The sequence below is a fragment of the Trichomycterus rosablanca genome, chromosome 21 (genome assembly GCF_030014385.1).
Source record: "Trichomycterus rosablanca isolate fTriRos1 chromosome 21, fTriRos1.hap1, whole genome shotgun sequence".
NCBI classification, from domain to species: domain Eukaryota; kingdom Metazoa; phylum Chordata; class Actinopteri; order Siluriformes; family Trichomycteridae; genus Trichomycterus; species Trichomycterus rosablanca.
The window spans coordinates 13,617,210-13,637,641 of NC_086008.1; the positions used below are offsets into that span (position 1 = coordinate 13,617,210).

The following is a 20,432-nucleotide window of genomic DNA, read 5'->3' on the forward strand; positions in this document are numbered from 1 at the left end:
AAACTGACACTATATGCCTGGTTGCCAGATTCGGGGGTTTTCAGCCAAATTGGGCTCAATTCAAAATTGTTTTGCATAGTTTGTACCTACCTCAGAAGTAAAAAGGCATTCATTATTGAGATAAATAAAAGATAAGTACAAATACTGTATTTAAGAGAAATAATAAAAGAACATAATTCATAATTTGTCTTCAATTTCAGTTTAAAAGATCGGGAAAAGTGGCCGCTCAGGTGGCGCAGCGTTAAAAACACACGCTGGAACCAGAGCTGGGATCTCGAATACATCGTATCGAATCTCAGCTCTGCCTGCCGTCTAAGGCTGAGTGGCCACATGAACAACGATTGGCCTGTTGTTCAGAAATGGGCGGGACTGAGCCGGATGGGGTCTCTCTCTCATAACTGGTGCAATTATGACCTCTGCTGGCTGCACAGAGATGAGAAAAGAGTGCCGTCAGGGTGTGTCTCTCTGTACACAACGCTAAGCTGCACTGCACTTGTCAAAATGTAGGTTATAAGATGCATACGGCATGCTGCCCACGTGTCGGAGGGGGAGTGGGTTAGCTTCGTTCTCCTCAATCAGAGCAGGGATCGGCGTACTAAAAAGGGAGAAAAAGGGGAGAAAATGCATAAAGAAAAAAAACGGGAAAAAATCGTATCTCATCGTGGGTAGTGTGTATCTTTACATCCCTAGTTGACATCAAAGACAACTGTTCCATCGGTCAGTCTGTGCGTGTGCCTATTTTCTCTCTGTTTGCTCCTACATGGTCTCCCTTGGGACCGGGGCTTTCAGTGCAAACAGGAAGGAGCTTTGTTGAGAGCACTGTGGGACAGTGGACTGTTGACTGGGTAATGCTGTCACAGATTTGGTATGCATGCACAGTCTGAAAATGTGAAAGATAAACACAGAACACAGACACATTTTCAGTCCATGAATGCATCTAGAACTATGTAGAAAATTGAAAGAGATAACAGATCATAGACACACGCTGTCTGGTGAAACGGAAAAATCTATACTGGTGTTAACTCCATGCCCATTAAATAGAGGCTGCCAGAGGCCATCGGTGATACTTTGGTGTGGCAGAGCCAGCCATGATCTACGAATGAGTGTATAGATCTGGAGAGCCTTGTGATGATGGAGTCCAAAGCAAGGGCAGAGAGAAACAAACTCATGTGTCTGAACAGCTTTAAAGTCAGTATCCAAATAATAAACCTTCTCTAAACATTTGTCTTTGAGGTTTACATAAGTGAAGTTTTGTCATGCTGTTGGAACACAGTCATGTCAAACCCACACAGACACAGAGAAAACATGCAACTCCACACAGAAAGGACCTGGACTGCTCCACCTGGGAATCAAACCCAGGACTTTCTTGCTGTGAGGCGAGAGTGCTACCCACCGAGCCACTGTGCTACCCTAATAATGATAATAATAACAATATAGATACACTGATCAGCCATAACATTAAAACCACCTCCTTGTTTCTACACTCACTGTCCATTTTATCAGCTCCACTTACCATATAGAAGCACTTTGTAGTTCTACAATTACTGACTGTAGTCCATCTGTTTCTCTACATACTGTTTTACACTACAGGTGGTGGATCATTCTCAGCACTGCAGTGACACTGACATGGTGGTGGTGTGTTAGTGTGTGTTGTGCTGGTATGAGTGGATAAGACACAGCAATGCTGATGGAATTTTTAAACACCTCACTGTCACTGCTGGACTGAGAATAGTCCACCAACCAAAAATATCCAGCCAACAGCACCCCGTGGGCAGCGTCCTGTGACCACTGATGAAGGTCTAGAAGATGACCAACTCAAACAGCAGCAATAGATGAGCGATCGTCTCTGACTTTACATCTACAAGGTGGACCAACTAGGTAGGAGTGTCTAATAGAGTGGACAGTGAGTGGACACGGTATTTAAAACTCCAGCAGCGCTGCTGTGTCTGATCCACTCATACCAGCACAACGCACACTAACACACCACCACCATGTCAGTGTCACTGCAGTGCTGAGAATCATCCACCACCTAAATAATACCTGCTCTGTAGTGGTCCTGGGAGAGTCCTGACCATTAAAGAACATAGTGAAAGCAGGCTAAAAAAGACTGCAGAGCAACAAATGGACTACAGTCAGTAATTGTAGAACTACAAAGTGCTTCTATATGGTAAGTGGGGCTGTAAAATGGACAGTGAGTGTAGAAACAAGGTGGTGATAGACAGTGTGTGTAAAGTGTTGGTGCAGATGATAAATGTTATGTCCAGTGTGTAGACCAGGGTGTTAACGGTGTAGTGTGGCGTTCAGCATAGTGATTGAGGTGGGGGCGAAACTGTTCCTAATCCGACTGGTCCTGGCACGTATGCCACATCTCCTCTCAGATGGCAGAGGGTTATACAGTGTGTGGCCGGGGTGGTGGGGTTATTAATAACTTAATAATAAATGTGTGGCCTAATGCCAGTAAACATTCGTCTGATTATTTTAAAGCAACATGTCTGCCAAACTTTTTCTACTGAAATAGGCGAAGAGTCTGTTTTGACCTCCCTGAACTCACAGTGCTGATTGGCTGATGTAAAAACTGTATTGGATCATAAGTGGTAAGCTATTGGATGCAGAAAAACTTCAAGGCTCTTTAATAAGACAGCTTTTTATTTAGATGAGGAACCTGTCTTGAAGTGTACAGCAGTAGTAATACCGTACAATATTTATTCCCAAAGTAGTTTCACTTTTTTGTTAGAACAGCAGCCAGGGAGGCAGCCGAGGGCCTAGTCAACAAAAGATAAATCAACCAGATAATAAGATTAGAAAAATAATTAGATAATAATTAGATACAAAAAGTAAACAGTCATACTGCCACCCTGACATCGACATCACACTGTGCCAAGAAGCACTTTTACTTATACGCAAGCTACATACCATTGTGTACGTTGTTGTGCTTTGTTTTCAAAGCACATTTCTAAGTGGGGCCGTGCTGGTTGCCTCCCGGTTTCAGTTTGGGAGTGTTGCACAGATGTCATAATGGCAACTCCCAGCTTAATGCAGCCAACCAAGCCACATCTGAATAAGCACGTAGGACCTGTGGTTCAAGGTTTCCCTGATCTGAGTCACATCTGTGGGTTTTATTTGGCACACAAGTAAGGGCTGTGATTTCCATTTGCAGAGAAGGGGAAAATTAAAGGGGAATTTTAGGATTCAGGACTAATGCTGACTTCAGAGGTGGCAGACAGACTAGAAGCATTTTTTTTATCCTTTTATTGGGATTCATGTCTGGACTACTGGGTAATTTTACGTGCTGGTTTGACTGTATGTCTTCTTTAATAAACTGTATTGTCCCAGGACAATTTGCAGGAAAGCAGAACCATATAATGATGATCCCATGATGCTCCCTACCCTTCAACATAATAGCTATTTTTTCATTTAACATTCCCAGCCATAGACATCTTGTATAATTAGGGCCCTACTTAATTAATGGGAAAAATTGCTTAATTTTACAGACCTTGTTTTTTTTCAGATTTCATGGATTTTTAAAGAAAAGTGCATCTGTGTTTTGACTGTAGTCCATCTGTTTCTCTGCATACTTTCTTACCCCCCTTTCATGCTGTTCTTCAATGGTCAGGACTCTCTCCTTACAGAGAGGGTATTATATAGATCATTCTCAGCACTGCAGTGGCACTGACATGGTGGTGATGTGTTAGTGTGTGTTGTGCTGGTATGAGTGGATAAGACATAGCAGCGCTGATGGAGTTTTTAAACACCTCACTGTCACTGCTGGACTGAGAATAGTCCACCAACCTAAAAATATCCAGCCAACAGCGCCCTGTGGGCAGCGTCCTGTGACCACTGATGAAGGTCTAGAAGATGACCAACTCAAACAGCAGCAATAGATGAGCGATCGACTCTGACTTTACATCTACAAGGTGGACCAACTAGGTAGGAGTGTCTAATAGAGTGGACAGTGAACACTGTATTTAAAAACTCCAGCAGCGCTGCTGTGTCTGATCCACTCATACCAGCACAACACACACTAACACACCACCACCATGTCAGTGTCACTGCAGTGCTGAGAATGACCCACCACCCAAATAATACCTGCTCTGTAGTGGTCCTGTGGGGGTCCTGACCATTGAAGAACAGGGTGAAAGGGGCTAACAAAGCATGCAGAGAAACAGATAGACTACAATCAGTAATTGTAGAACAACAAAGTGCTTCTATATGGTAAGTGGAGCTGATAAAATGGACAGTGGGTGTAAAAGCCAGAAGGTGGTTTTAATGTTATGGCTGATCGGTATATCAATTTAGTTAACATATTCGTATTTGTTTACGAGGAATAAAATCTGTTTAGGTCAAATATATGACCACAAAATTAGAATACACTGGGTGGAACTACGTAGATTTTACACTCAAAGTAAACCACTGTAGGTGCAATCACTAATTAAAGCAACTTAGTCAATTGCACAACTGCACAAAGGACACTATATATTTATTTTCTAATTTATTTAAACTCTCTCCTTCAGTGGCGGCTGCTGGTCTTTCAAAGAGGGGAAGCTCATCGTCGGCTTACATCATAAAATTTGTCAATTTATTTATATATAAATGTATAAATTCTCCCCTTTGTTAGTTTTCAAGAAAATGGCCTGAAATGGGTTGCAGTTCGTCTTCCGACTTCACTCGCAAAATCCGCGATGGTACTGAAGCTCCCAGTGATAGCTGTCAATCCAAACGGGATTCAGCCTTTCGACTGATCCTCCAATCATCTTGCAGAAGCTCCGCGTCCAGACCCGCCCACAGCTCCATTCACCCCCAGAGATGCTCAGCGTCCGGGGGCGGGACAAAATCGTGGCATTTATCCAATGACCGGCGAGTTTCGAAGTCCATGCAGCCCCATAGAAGCAAAGAGACGCTCAGCGTCTGCGGGTAAATGCATTGACGCTCCGGGAACGTATGAGTTAAGTTAACAAAATCGAGTCGATTTGTGATAAGTAGCTGATTCTGAACGAACTCGTCTTCGAGATGAACGTGTTCTAACGCATTTGTAGTCAATGAAATGTTAACACAACTGTACATATTTGACCATTTAATTTTTGACATTTTAGGGGAAGCTGAGCTTCCCTCGCAGTCTTAGAGAAATCGCCACTGCTCTCCTTGTTTCTTGACCCTTTTATCCTCCACACTAATATTTACCTAGAGAAAGTGTTAATGAAGAGTCATTATTCTTATTTAATGAATCCCACTCCTTTCCAAAACAGCTTAATGAAAACATATTAAGTCATTCTGAATGTTGCCCCGTTTCCAGCCTTAACAAGCAACAAAAGTCACACGTCAACCAATCAAACAAAGCTAGACTTTATTTGACAATAAACAGTTATCAAATCACATTCATCTTCACCAAACTAAAAATGTTGATTTTGGATCTGGTTCCTCTTTCTCACACTGACTTTACATAAGCTCGGTAAGAGTTGGATACTCTAAGACTAGACACTTAATCTTGGCCCTCTCCCTGGAAATGGCATGCGAGCTGCCCTTACATGCTGTGTTTCTGGGTATCATCCATCAGTATGTTCAGCGAAGCAAAAAAGCTATAAAATACCTTAATGTTTTCTCAGATAGTCAGATGTACTCCTAAAGATCCCTGTAAACACCAAAGGAAAGACATTAAGACCAGTGCTTATTCACACTGGTTTACGTGTTGTTACACAATACTTTAAGAGAAGTATTTATGGATTGGTACTGAATACACTTTCCAATTTGAAAACTAACACATTACACTATATTTTAACAATAAATGCTTACTGCTGACTTCTCTGGTTCTGTGCTTACCTGAAACAGTCTAACACACAGTAAACATACGTTCAAGATTTTTTTAATTAAAAACAAAAATGCAGAGGCCGCTCAGGTGGCGCAGCGGTAAAAACACACGCTGGAACCAGAGCTGGGATCTCGAATACATCGTATGGAATCTTAGCTCTGCCTGCCGGCTAAGGCTGAGCGGCCACATGAACAACGATTGGCCTGTTGTTCAGATATGGGCGGGACTAAGCAGGATGGGGTCTCTCTCCCATGACTGGTGCAATTACAATCTCTGCTGGCTGATTGATGGCGCCTGCACAGAGATGAGAAAAGAGTGCTCTCAGGGTGTGTCTCTCCGTACACAACGCTGAGCTGCACTGCACACGTCAAAGTTCAGGTGATAAAATGCATACGGCATGCTGCCCACGTGTGGGAGGGGGCGTGGGTTAAAAAGGGGAGAAAATGCATTAAAAAAAATGCAGTGTTCGTTTAATTCAGATAACTACAAGTGTAAAGTTCAGAAACCAGTGCACTAGTATCCACGACATGGGGTGCATTCCAATAACCCCAGTAGGTCCCTGTGAAGTGGACTATGCAGGGTATTTGGCCATTGTAAGTGACATTTCAAACCATAGGGGGTGGAAGCGTTCATCGCAAAAGAAACTTCAAACTGTACAGGGAGTAGTGAGCAACCGTTCATCAATCTATAGAACGTCTGCCCAATCATTGCATGTCTTGCAGGTTAGGACAGCTGGTGCATTATCAGCAAATAGTACAAGGTTTCATTAATCCTTGCTGAAAACTACCAATGATGAGAAAGTAACCATCAAATGTCCAGAGAATCTGCGAAATCCACCAGAAAACGAGTTTAGCTCATTAACTTTTACATACAACACAAAGTGATGATGACACAAACCTGTTGTATGTCCATATAAGCACATGTATTCCCGTATTACATACACAATATGACACATGGCTGTGGTTCATTAATCCGCTAGTTAGTTCAGAAAGCAAAGAACTGGTCAAAGATTGCGGTCAATGCAACACTGGAACACTAAGTTTACATGTTGACATTGAAGGGAGCTCCGAATGAAGGAATTTAAACAACTAAAGCTCCCTTAGCCTATATCACAAGATAAGCATGTAGGAAATACAAGGGCACTGCACAGTAACCCAATGGAATGGAATCCAGCTATGACTGTTCTAGTGCCAATGGCACTAACTTCTACATCTTTGAAGGACACCAAAGGGTAAATACCCTCAGGAATATTTACCTTCATGTAATACAACAGCATTACTGCAGTCCAAACCAGAAATCAAATGCTTGCAGAACATCCAACCTTAACCACACAGCTAACAATCAACAAGCCGCAACCCTCGCAGCCCAGTTCTAAATAGGGTGGCCAGCCGTCCGACTTTAGGTCGGGACAGTCCGGTTTTTCATCTGCCAGTCCTCCGCCCATGCAACGCTAGGACAGACACTTAAAAATCCTCCTTTTGGAGTGAATTGGTTACATTTTTGATCAATATTACCTGTCATTGGCTCAGGTACATGTCAAAACAAATGCTTTGTATTTCATTGGTTTAACAGCCTCATTTGACTGCTTATAGTACTACCTATCGTGGGCGGACCTTCTGCGATTGGCCAGTGGTGGGTGGGCCACGATTCGCAGAAAGTCCGTCCTCTAAATGCTAGTCTGTGATTGGGTGGTTGAATTTCGCCCGCTCGCTCTGTTCTGCATACACCTCTACTTGAGTCAATTAGTCAGCTCTCATGCTCAGGAACGCTGTGAAAATGCCAAATATATCAAAAGTAGACACAACATTTAGTGAGTAAAACAGTAATTTATTATAGAATTCTTGCTTAAATTGGTCAAAAACTCTGTTATATGGGTTATGGTTTTATTCTGTGTGTTGCAGTATCATGCCCCCCTGTTCCTGGAATGACGTCCTCCTTTTGGGGTGTAATGTCCTCCTTTTTGTGACTATGAATGTGGCCACCCTGGTTCTAAAGAAAGTGTGACAGTGGTGAAACGGTATTGTTACTGGTGATAGAAAAAGTCCTACATTATGGCGCAGGTAAGTTTTATGTATAGAAATAAAAAAGCTTGCAGAATATCCAACCTTAAGCACGCAGCTAACAATCAACAAGTCACAACAGTCCAGATGTAGCTCAATTCTAAAGAAAGCTGTGAACCTGAAAGTGTGACAGTGGTGAAATGTGGTATTGTTACTGGTCATAGAAAAAGTCCTACGTTATGGTGCAGTTAAAGATGTATTTGTGAACCTACTTGTCTCTTTTAGGGAATAATGACTTTATTATATTAAATTTTGCATTTCCTCCCTTTTGGATCTATTCAGACCGAACTACATAATAATATGCAGGTAAATGATTGGGTCAAGCTGGTCAATTCTGCTGGTTTGCAGTGCAGTGTTTATTTTTACCTGGTTATGTTTAATAAATCTATCTATCTAATGTACAGCTGAGCTAAACTGTTGAATGCTGTTGAAAGTGAAAATTCCAGTGAAATGAAGCTCATTTTAAAAATGAAAGTAAGAATAGAATGTCCTTACTTGTCATGTATACATATACAGGTGTACAGTACAGCAAATTCTTTTTTGCATATCCCAGCTTGTTTTGAAGCTGGGGTCAGAAGTCAGGGTCAGCCATTGTCTGGCACCCCGGGAGCAAAGAGGGTTAAGGACCATGCTCAAGGGTCCAACTGTTGGAATTCAAACTCTTAACCTTACAGTTAAAAGCCCAAAGCTCTACCCACTAGGCCTCCATAGTCCCATTAAAGAATTAAAGTCTCCAATTATCATTTATAACTACCAATGTTGTGACCCACTGGCAGAATCCCAGCATGCAGTCCAACAAGAAACACTGAAATTAAGAGTCTATGGTAGACATGGGAGAGACATTTTGAGGTCACTACAGCAAAAACACTAAACTGTCATGACATGGATTTAAAAATCTACATACCTTCCAGCAAGACAACAAGCATAAACTATCAAAGTGAAAGCCATCACATTAAAACCACCTCCTTGTTTCTACACTGTCCATTTTATCAGCTCCACTTACTATATAGCAGCACTTTGTAGTTCTACAATTACTGACTGTAGTCCATCTGTTTTTCTACATACTTTGGTGGTGTGTTAGTGTGTGTTGTGCTGATATGAGTGGATCAGACACAGCAGCGCTGCTGGAGTTTTTAAATACCGTGTCCACTCACTGTCCACTCTATTAGACACTCCTACCTAGTTGGTCCACCTTGTAGATGTAAAGTCAGAGACGATCGCTCATCTATTGCTGCTGTTTGACTTGGTCATCTTCTAGACCTTCATGAGTGGTCACAGGACGCTGTTGGGTGGATATTTTTAGGTTGGTGGACTATTCACAGTCCAGCAGTGACAGTGAGGTGTTTAAAAACTCCAGCAGCATTGCTGTGTCTTATCCACTCATACCAGCACAACACACACTAACACACCATCACTGCAGTGCTGAGAATGACCCACCACCCAAATATTACCTGCTCTGTAGTGGTCCTGGGAGAGTCCTGACCATAATAAGTAAGTAAACACCCCCAAAAAAAAAAAAAAAAAAAAAAAAAAAAAAAAAAAAAAAAATTCATGACTGGTGCAGTTTCTACCCACTACAACTTTCGGAAAGTGGCTGCCCATTAGCAACAACACTACTGGATCACTTTACAACACATGTGAAAAAACCTTGAGCAACTTTAGAGATTTCTCCATCAGTGTAAAAGCAGGGTAAGACGGTCAGTATGACAGTTTGGGACACTTGTGATTCATAGGCACTTCTCAATCTTCTTCGGCATGCAGTGAGATCAGCGACTACATTTCCTTAAGCTGTTTGTGTTGACATCAAGTGTCTGTATTCTGTCTTTAATAAAGACTGAGAAACCTTTGCATCACAAGGCCTTGGGTCGTTATTTCTAAACACAAGACATCAACACATGGTTGGCGGACTTCCCCTTGTGCACAGTCAACACGAACCCCCGAACGGGCAGTTAAGTCAGATAAGAGAAACACCCACACATATTATGGCTGTGGAAAGGAGGAAAATACAGGCGCAGACAGCAGGAGGAAGAGAGAGTGTTGGCTATACAGCAGACCTTATCAGCAATCAGGCCTCTCCTCAGTTCTGGTTTAACACCTTTCAATCCTCACATCTCTTGACAGTCTGGCACAGGCATGATTCCTGTTGCTTTCACAGCGTGTGTGTGTGTGTGTGTGTGTGTCTGTGTGTGTCTGCAAGCACCAGGAAGGAAATTCCTGTATGTAATGTTTATGTGTGATAGCACACACAGCACACGCTGCCATCACAAAGTGTCCAAATCTAAATATAAAAGTAGAACTGCATGGATGAATGAACATTTAAATTCCAGGTATGTCAACAAAAGTGAGTTCAAGATTGTAAAACTAAGATAAGAGGAAACTTAAAATGATTGATGTGTTGATCATTAGGTATACAGAGCGGCGGTGCCCACGCCTGCTTCTGTAGAACAGATGACTTGATTAACAGGTTCAGGTGTGTTAGACCAAAGATGGAACACCTCTACGTGCAGGTTCGGCATCTGTAAACACTGCAGCCGTTGATTAACTTGACCTCTAGAGACCTGTCTGACAAAGAAGGATTTAGTGTTAGGCTAGCTATAGTGGGGCTTATTTTGATCAAACCCTTGATCCGCAATGGTGATTAACTAATCATTTATATTTACGTTTTCATCATTTAGCAGATGCTCTAATCCACAATGAGTTATGGAAGTGCTTCCACAGTAAACATTTCCCTACTCTAGTTCAAGTACACAACAGTCCGAGGATACAAATCTGCTGAAATCCTGTTAGAACATAGAAACAGGTAGAAGATTTTTTGACAGATGGTATAGAAGATTAGTAAGTGCATAGTTAGCTCACAGCTTGAGTGCTTAGTAAAGAAGTGCCTCTTTAATCGTCATTTAAAGATGGTGAGAGACTCATATGCACAAACGGACAGATGACAGACAATTTGTTCCACCACTTGTTACAGCACATAAACGCCTGTTAAACCAATTGCTCATATCTTGATGGGTGTCTTCAAAGTGTCTCAAAATTGCACAAGCCGATGGCCAATACAGAGGGAAAGAGGACCTACTAGGGATGTGAGTAGGGTTTAATATTATACAATCTTCTAAATACAATGCAACAATTTCCAATTAAATTTACCTCAGATATTCTTTTGATCTGAAATGATTTAAATGAACTTTACAAACAATGTCGTCAAACCATCAAATCGTAATTCATTCACGTAATGAGTTCAAATCTCACACCTACACAAACAATAATTGGCCCATTCGCAGGGAGAGAGCCGGACAGGATTTCTCACAGCTGATGTAATTACGACCTCTGCTGGCTGATTGATGGTGCCTGCACAGAGACAGGGGGGATAATAAAGATCAGTGTGTGACTCTCCGTACACAATGCTGATCCGCATATGAACTCACCTCGTGCAGGTGAAAAGATGCAGTCGGCTACTGCACACAAATCGGAGAGGGTGTGTTTAAGTCAGGGCTCTTCTCAGTCAGGAGTGGATCAGGTAATTGGACACGACTAGATTGGGAGAAAGATTGGGGGAAAAAAGTTCATATTTTCAGGGTAGTACAAACAAGAACCTTGAGGCAGATAAGACGCCAGGGGCGGCTCGTTCATCAGGGCGATCGGGCGACGCACCACCAAAGGGCGAAAGAGAAGAAATTTTTCTATCACATTTAACCAGTGTTGAACTATCTGTGACTGTTCTGGAGTCAGTCTTTCCTCTGAACGTCGTAGTCCAATCAGCGTGGAGCTGTGTTCCGTACAGTACCGCCTAGGGTTGGGCGATATTGCCGATTTTCATACCGTCATACCGTCTTCAGGAAATACCACGGTATACAGTATTACCGCGGCGGGGGGGGGATTGGGGGGGGTTGTGTCGCGGACAAACTGTACAGTGTACACACTTGAGTGTAATTACAATATTTCAATGTTTTATTATAAAAAGATTTAACAATCTGAACGTCAAACATTGCTTATCTTATCTGATCTATAATAAATACACATAAGTATAAATGCATGTGTATCAATTACACTTTAACACAAACATTAACACATAACATTTTGGCATTGTAATCTCTCTCTGCCCACACAAAACAGAATAATAGCAGCTACACACTTCAGTATATTTCAAAAGTTAACTGCTTAGTTTATAGTTACAGATATTTCTTAAAAGTGTATGAACGTGTACGATTAGTTATGCCTGTAATCCAGAATTAAGTTCTATACCGTAACAAAAAATATGAATGTAAATGTTCATGCTGCAATGACGGTGATGTAAAGTAATGTTAAAATAATTCAAAGTCCAAACATTTGAGTGGTTATCGAGAACGCTACTTTACATGTCACACAAGCTCAGTGCAAAACAACTCGAGCACAGAAACGGTACAAATCCGATCTATTCCCTACACACTCGCTCCCTACGCCCTATAGTGCGCTTAACTTTCTTAAAGGGCCAGACAATATATTTTATAATTCAAATTACACGACAGGTGAGACATTCTTTTTTCTTAATATAGAGCTTTTATTTAGGAAAAAATAGTTCTTACATAGGCAGGAAAATCTATGGCAGACAAGAGTCAGAACAGCGGAATGGGCGTAACGTTATTATCACCGTTTGCTCCTTTTTCTCAACACTTGTGCTCGATTTACACTGAAGATATATTTAGTAAATAAGTACGTGTCCGCGCATGCACGCGCTTGTGTTCATTTCCGGTTGAACTGATAAAAAATTTTGATTTTGAAAAATTTAAAGACGAGCCGTTATTCAGTTTCTGCTTGTTAGCTCACAGCTAATGCTAGCCAGTGTGGCTCTTCACTCGTCTCTCTGTGTGAGCACCCCACAGCCAATCAGCGAGCTCCAACCGCCTACCCCTCCCACCCCTCCCTCACTGTGGATGCGCGCATGTCCTAAAGTCTCAGTTTTCAAGGTAAACAAACCTGAAGCAGAAATTCGGCGCTTCACATTTAAAAAATACCGTCACCATTTTTGAATACCGTCACCATTTTTGAATACCGCGGTATACGGTAATATCGTCATACCGCCCAACCCTAGTACCGCCCCTTTTGGGGCGACTCGATTCTAACTGAAAATCACCCCAGATCGCTCTCATAGACTCATGTTAAAGCTCTTTTTTTCGTATTGCAGGTGCTGTAATGCATTTTGAATTACTTCCGGAGGGGCTCGCACTTACGTGCCTGCGTCACACGTAATCGTTCCTTATTTGGAAACTAAACGAGGTGTTCCGTATTTTTATCAATGGGAGAGAAACGCTGCAGATGTGTATGAAACAGAAGGAAACTGCTGCTACCGTGGGAATTAAAAGGGGTTCGGTTATTATTGTAACTAGTATTCACTTTTAGTCTTAGTAACGCCTTGTGTAGTGCGAGAGTAAAGTAACACAAGCAGGTCCGGCACGTCTCTCACTGCCCCCTAAGCAACGCAGTCCAGAACCGGGGCTGCACGTCAGTGTGAAGATGGATCATGTAAAAATTTTGTTTACACCATTGAGAAGAAATGTTACATGATGTTCTTTATGTTGTTTTGCCTAAAATATGGTTCTGATTTATTATTATAAAGAATGAAAATAATAAATGTTTAACAGCCTAAATAAAACTGTGTATGACCCGTTATATTCTTTATAGGTACAACCCTAACCGCCTACCCCCCGCTCAGGTAAACACCTGCCACCCCCCACCTTATGCCCTCTGCCAACCCACCAGCCCAGGGTGTTCCTTATTTCCAGTTCTGACAGTTGGCAACCCTAGTTGGAACAGCTAGCACCTAAAATAAAATGCTGATGATTACTGAATTAAATTGTTAGTGTGAAGGCTTTACTTAATTTTATGATTAATGGTAAAGCTGCTCTCTCTCTCTCTCTCTCTCTCTCTCTCTCTCTCTCTCTCTCTCTCTCTCTCCATGTTCAAAGTTATTTGTGAGGGCAAACTGACAGATGACTTAAGATGTTAATTATTTAAGCTTTAATTTACCCATTGAATGGGTCACCTTGGCTCTCATTGTAACAATTGCCCCCCCTGAGAGATTTGGCAGGAGCCGCCACTGTAAGACGCAACTGGAAAATACCAAATCGGTCTATATTTTCTGCTGTAATAAGTTGGGAGAGTCAGAATTTCAGCAAGTCAGCAATAGATGAGCGATCGTCTCTGACTTTACATCTACAAGGTGGACCAACTAGGTAGGAGTGTCTAATAGAGTGGACAGTGAGTGGACACTGTATTTAAAAACTCCAGCAACACTGCTGTGTCTGATCCACTCATACCAGCACAACAGACACTAACACACCACCACCATGTCAGTGTCACTGCAGGGCTGAGAATGATCCACCACTTAAATAATACCTGCTCTGTGGTGGTCCTGACCATTGAAAAACAGATGTAGAGAAACAGATGGACTACAGTCAGTAATTGTAGAACTACAAGGTGCTTCTATTTGGTAAGTGGAGCTGATAAAATGGACAGTGAGTGTAGAAACAAGGAGGTGGTTTTAATGTTATGGCTGATCAGTGTATAAATCAAGGTCACAAAGCACAAGTCATCTTAATCAGGTTCCATGAATACATGTTAAAGTAAGTTTGTATGTCAATTGTCTCTCCAGGCACCAGATCTAAATCAAATAAAGCACCTGCACCTTTAAATTGCAATAAAATAGGTTCACAGCCAAAGAAATAAAGTCACAATCATGTCATTTATCATTTTCATTATGTAGTTTTTTGCTTTACTAATTAAGTTATGAAACTGATAACCTTACCAAACAAATATTAATTTAATAAACAAATTACTAGAGATAAATTCACATTTGTGTTATTGGCCTTTGTTCTTCTCTTACCCTTGGGCTGTGTCTTTCAAGTGCATTACTCAAGTGCAGATAAACATTTTGTGTTTTGGGAGGAACAGCCTATGTTTGTTATCCTTGTGCACGTGAGTGAGGGTGAGCACGCAAGACACTTGCCGGATAAGCAAGACAGCATTTTTTTTTTGGTTTGTGTACAGTATGCACGTTTCTCCTCCTACCTCTGCCTGAAGCCTGCGCCGATATCTAGTTAGAAGCTTGTTGATTTAGCCATCACTCTTGCCCTGGTTAAAAGCCAGGAATGCAAAAAAAAAATCACTCACCCCACCCCTTTTCCTGAGTGTAATGAGGTATGGAGTTTAGGGGAGAGCGATGTTGCTCAACGCTCAGAGTCTGTGAGTCTTATAAGGTTTCCAGCTGTGCTGAGCTGGCCGGCTCCTCTGTGCTCGAGGAGCCTGGAATGTTTGGAGTGCAAGCTCGCTGGAAAGCTCAAGTCACCAACAACAACCTCGCTGAGAAAAAGAGACGCAGAGGGGTGGTGGGAAGCACTGAGGAAAGCACTGCCTCACCCTTTCACATCCACAGGAGATGATAACCAGAGGAAAATGTTTTCCACAGTTTTCCTAAACTGACAGGACAGATTGCTGTGCTACTGCTTTAGGTTTTATATCCGGAGATCTAATCTGCAGATAACTTTCACTATTAATGTTAACAACAAAATGATTTCAATCACATAAATATGCATAATAGATAACAAAAGTAAATAATACAACGTATGATTCCACTAAATTGTACTAGTAAGGCATTGTCGAGTGGATACTTGCCTCAGAATACTGTTTACGCAGCTGTGTCAAATTACCCCAAAGAATAATAGCCTATAGCTAAACCTTGCAGAGCGCACAAAGCAATCTCTGCATAATTTGCTATAGAAATAAAGATCTAAGAGCTTCAAATAAAACAAACATACATTTTTTTGTACTTTAAGAAGACACGTAGTCTCTTTTACATATACAGTATTCCAAGCTTGTTGTAAAAACTTACTATGTATGAACTTCTCCAGTCCAAAGAATCCAAGTCACACGTTTGATGTTTAACAGTGCAGACGTCTACAGCTTACCAGGGCAGAAAGCAACCAGACTATAAACTGAGGAGCTGAACTTGTTTCTATTGCTTCTGGATGACACACCCTCGGTACAGTAATCCAGACAAATGCTTGCCATAAACTGCAAGGTATTTCCATACACGAAGCTATACAGTGTAAACCACCTCCTTGTTTCTACACTCACTGTCCATTTTATCAGCTCCATTTACCATATAGAAGCACTTTGTAGTTCTACAATTAATGACTGTAGTCCATTTGTTTCTCTACATACTTTTTTGCCTGCTTTCACCCTGCTCTTCTATGGTCAGGACCCCCACAGAACCACTACAGAGCAGGTATTATTTAGGTGGTGGATCATTCTCAGCACTGCAGTGACACTGACATGGTGGTGGTGTGTTAGTGTGTTGTGCTGATATGAGTCCACCTTGGACTGAGATTAGTCCACCAACCAAAAATATATCCAGCCAACAGCGCCCCGTGGGCAGCGTCCTGTGACCACTGATGAAGGTCTAGAAGATGACCAAGTCAAACAGCAGCAATAGATGAGCGATCGTCTCTGACTTTACATCTACAGTACAAGGTGGACTAACTAGGTAGGAGTGTCTAATAGAGTGGACAGTGAGTGGACACGATATTTAAAAACTCCAGCAGCGCTGCTGTGTCTGATCCACTCATATCAGCACAACACACACTAACACACCACCACCATGTCAGTGTCACTGCAGTGCTGAGAATGATCCACCACCCAAATAATACCTGCTCTGTGGTGGTTCTGTGGGGGTCCTGACCATTGAAGAACAGGGCGAAAACAAGCTAAAAAGGTATGTAGAGAAACAGATGGACTACAGTCAGTAATTGTAGAACTACAAAGTGCTCCTACATGGTAAGTGGAGCTGATAAAATGAACAGTGCGTGTAGAAACAAGGAGGTGGTTTTAAGGTTATGGCTGATCGGTGTATCAAAAAATGGATTTAAAATAGAATAATAATTCGTTATATTAGACTAAAAGCCAGGGTTATAATAGACCCATATATAGAGTGTGTGTGCTTGATCCGTTTTCTATTCAAAATGTATTGCACATCATGAACAGGAAAATCAGACAACGACAACGACAACCACAACCACAAACTGTTGAGCAGCTGAAGTCCTATATCAAGCATGAAAGGGCAAAAACTGCATTGCAAAACAGCAACAAGTAGTTTCATTAATAGGAAAGGTGATGGAACACATTGGTAAACATACCACTATCCCAGCTTTTAGGCATTGCAGGCATTAAATGCTAAATTTACAAAATACAAGCTGTACCTTATATTTGTACTTTTATTTAATACGGTTTGTTAATGGTTCAAGAGAATGAACAAATTTCAGATTCTTCAGGGTGTGTATATTCAAATATTTCAACCACAGCACACAGGTTTATAGAATAAAGCAGACCATGAAATTTTCACACACAAATATATCCATTATGTGACTTTTCAGTTCCTTAAATTCACGCCTCACTACCCCAACCCCTATTAAAACTATTACTTAAAAAAACAGAAATGTAGAAGCAGCCAAAGTTCAGCTGTGAAGCATCAGCATGGGACTGTTGTGTAAAGTACAGGTTTGGTTGATGCCTGCCTTTATGCATAGCATTAACTCTAATGTTTGGGGTAGAAGAAGTAATGGTTTAAGGCGGTGGTTTGCAAAAATGTTTACAGTCCCATAACCCCTGAGATATTAAATCTCCTTTGGTGTAACCCGTCTAGTTCTGTATACACAGACACGTTTACAGATAGAAACATTCTCTAATCACATGAGTACCTATGTGTATTAGGTACACATATCTGACATGTTGTATTAAATAAGCTACACCTACCGTAAAAATTAACTTTTTGGGTACACAATTACTGTCTGTAGCCCATGAGTTGCCTTGTATACTTTGTCACCTCCTGTATCCCATAAGACCCCCACTGACCTGATGTTATGGGTGGTGGAATATCCTCAGCTTTGTAAATAACTAACATGGTCACAACATAGTAGCGTTTCATTCTGGTATGATTGTATCAGGTGCAGCAGTGTTGGTGGGATTTTTGAAATACCCCAATGTAAACGCTGGGAGGAAAAAATAGCTTCAACCAAAATTAGTGCTGGACAGTATGACGGTACATTCAGTATACTGGCTTTGATTCCTCGTATGGTATGAATTTTTCAAAAACAGACATGTCATAACGCAGCATATCCTATAATACTGTTCGCCGCTAAGCTATGGAGCGCTGTGCAGATTAGATACAGCTCACGAGTTAGCCAGGTAGTGTTAGCATAACAGTGTTAACAGATGAGAGAGGCTTCCTCGAGACGGTGAAAAAAAGAAACAAAAACAGATGGAGGATGAAGAGAGGAGGACCAAACATGCACCAGAAGAACCTGCTTAAGAAATCCGGCATGTCAGCAGTTTAGAACAGACTAAAACACTATATACTGCACGGTTTGTCAAGCCACAGCTGTTGCAAACAAGCAAACAGTGGTGCATCATTACGAACGCAGTAATAATTCACCTATGCAAGGACACGATTCCTCTACAGACAGTCGAGAAAGAAGCTTTCAGAGCAATAATTAAAACACAGGATTCCAGTGTGAAAATACTTTAGGTCAGTTGCTAAACCAACGTTATACAACGTTGTACAGTGGAGTTTGCAAACGTTTTACTTGTTAAAGGGGGAGCTAAGGGTAATTGTACAATAAATAAACAATAAATTGTATTTACTGCAACAGTTTTGTACTGATTCCATCATATATTGTGTCATTTTGTGGGGCCAAGCAAAGCTAATTGTACTCAAAACCTTCCCTACATTCATGGTGGGTATACAATTACTGTCTGTAACCCATGAGTTGCCTTATATACTTAACCTCCTGTACCGCATTTCACAATTGCAAGAGACCCCCATAATAATAAAGATTAACTCTGGGGGTATACAATTACTGTCTGAACCAATAAGTTGCTTTATGCATCATTACAAACACAGTAATAATTCACCTATGCAAGGATACGACTCCAGCCCTATCTGACACGTATCTGCATTGTTTTGAATAAGCTGCACCTTCCATAAAGGTGAACTTTGGGGGTATACAATTACTGCCTGTAACCCATGAGTTGCCTTGTATACTTAACTTCCTGTACCCCATTTCACAATTGCAAGAGACCCCCATAACTTAATTCTCAGCATTGTAAATAAACTAACATTGTCATAACGTGGTAGCGTGTTGTTCTGGTATGATTGTATCAGGTGCAGCAGTGTTAGTGGGATTTTTTGAAATACGCTGGGAGGAGAAAAGTGCTTCAACCAAAAATGTACAGCCAAAATGATCAAAAAGTTGTCAGTGATAAAAGACCAGCTTGTATTTAAAAAACAACTATGCTCGATCATAAGTGCGCTTGTATTGAAAGTCAAATTATCAGCAAACAGATACGCGCGTGCTCACAAACAGACAGACGCTCACGCGCTCGCAGCCCCGCACAGAAACAGAACGCTTCAATGCGTGATCGCAAAGATTACAAACAAAACAAACACAATTCCAGTAACTGTACAGGTTAGTTTATCTGCCAGATATGTATCTCCGTTATGCAATCAGAACCACGTGTGTCCACGCTGCAGCTACCAAAATAGAAATGAATGGCGAACTCTGAAACTCGGGCCAAAGTTACACTCGAACTGGTTCGTTTATATGCACCAACACTAACTAAACTAAACACTTACCTTCGGTCAAGCTGTACAGGAAAGAACTCTTTCTGCGTCTTGTTCGTTCGGATCACAGCGTTGTGTTTCTCTTCTTTAAAGCAAGCAAGCAGAGGAGTGATATTAAGTTCGCAGTCCAGCTGTTCTGTGGACTAATCCAACAGTTGGCGGAGGGATTCGGATTCAGATTCAGAAGTTCAGCAGCATGCTGCGGATCCACACCGTGCTGGTACTGATGCGAGCTGCTGTCAGGCTCCTTTTGTTGTAGCTCCTGTGTGTTGAAAACATGAAAATAAGCGAAAATTACATATAAATAAATACAGCCCGCATGTTCAAGCAAACTATAATGACAAGTATGAGTAGTAATGTATTCTGACTAGAAGAAAACAGTTAGTTTAGAGCACTTAACAGCACCCTAGCTCATAACGCACAAACATACACACTACCTGACTACTAGTAGTAGTTAAGAATGAAGTACGTTACTGTGCAGTTTGTATACTAGTTACACTACCGTACTGTTTAGTACCCTACTTCAGCTCACCGTGTGGATTATATACTGTATTTAAAGGAGCTCCTGAGTCCCTCTCTCTCTCATACTGTTGCGCTTATGTCCAGTCTCTCCTCCACACACAACACATCCCATAACGGTCAGTCCCGTGACGTATGCCGCTCCCAGGACCGCCGCCACACCCATCCATTCATAAAGAGAAGCTCGAGCGGTGCTTCGTGAGCTCGAGACCAGCGCGCGCCCAGTGTCTCGCGCAGAGCGTCTCTCGTGCAGCTTCAAACTTTCCACTTCTGTGTATACTGGTCAGGACGCTGTTCCAGCTGAATAGTTTGAAGAAAGTACCAAACTTAATCTGTTATTTATTTGTTCATTCTCTTCAGTCTTTATTTTAACTCATCAAAGTAGAAAAGAAACGTTTTCGAA

General features: G+C 41.6%; 1 protein-coding gene across 1 annotated transcript in view; it reads right to left on the minus strand.

Annotated features, from left to right (window-relative positions):
* rhobtb4 (Rho related BTB domain containing 4) overlaps positions 1–19,763 on the minus strand; it is a 102,919-nt gene extending 83,156 nt beyond the window's left edge. Inside the window, exon 1 of the mRNA XM_063017982.1 lies at positions 19,523–19,763. The gene's annotated coding sequence lies outside the window, so the exon portion shown is untranslated. The remainder of the gene's footprint in view (positions 1–19,522) is intronic.
* Between the last annotated feature and the right edge of the window lie 669 nt (positions 19,764–20,432).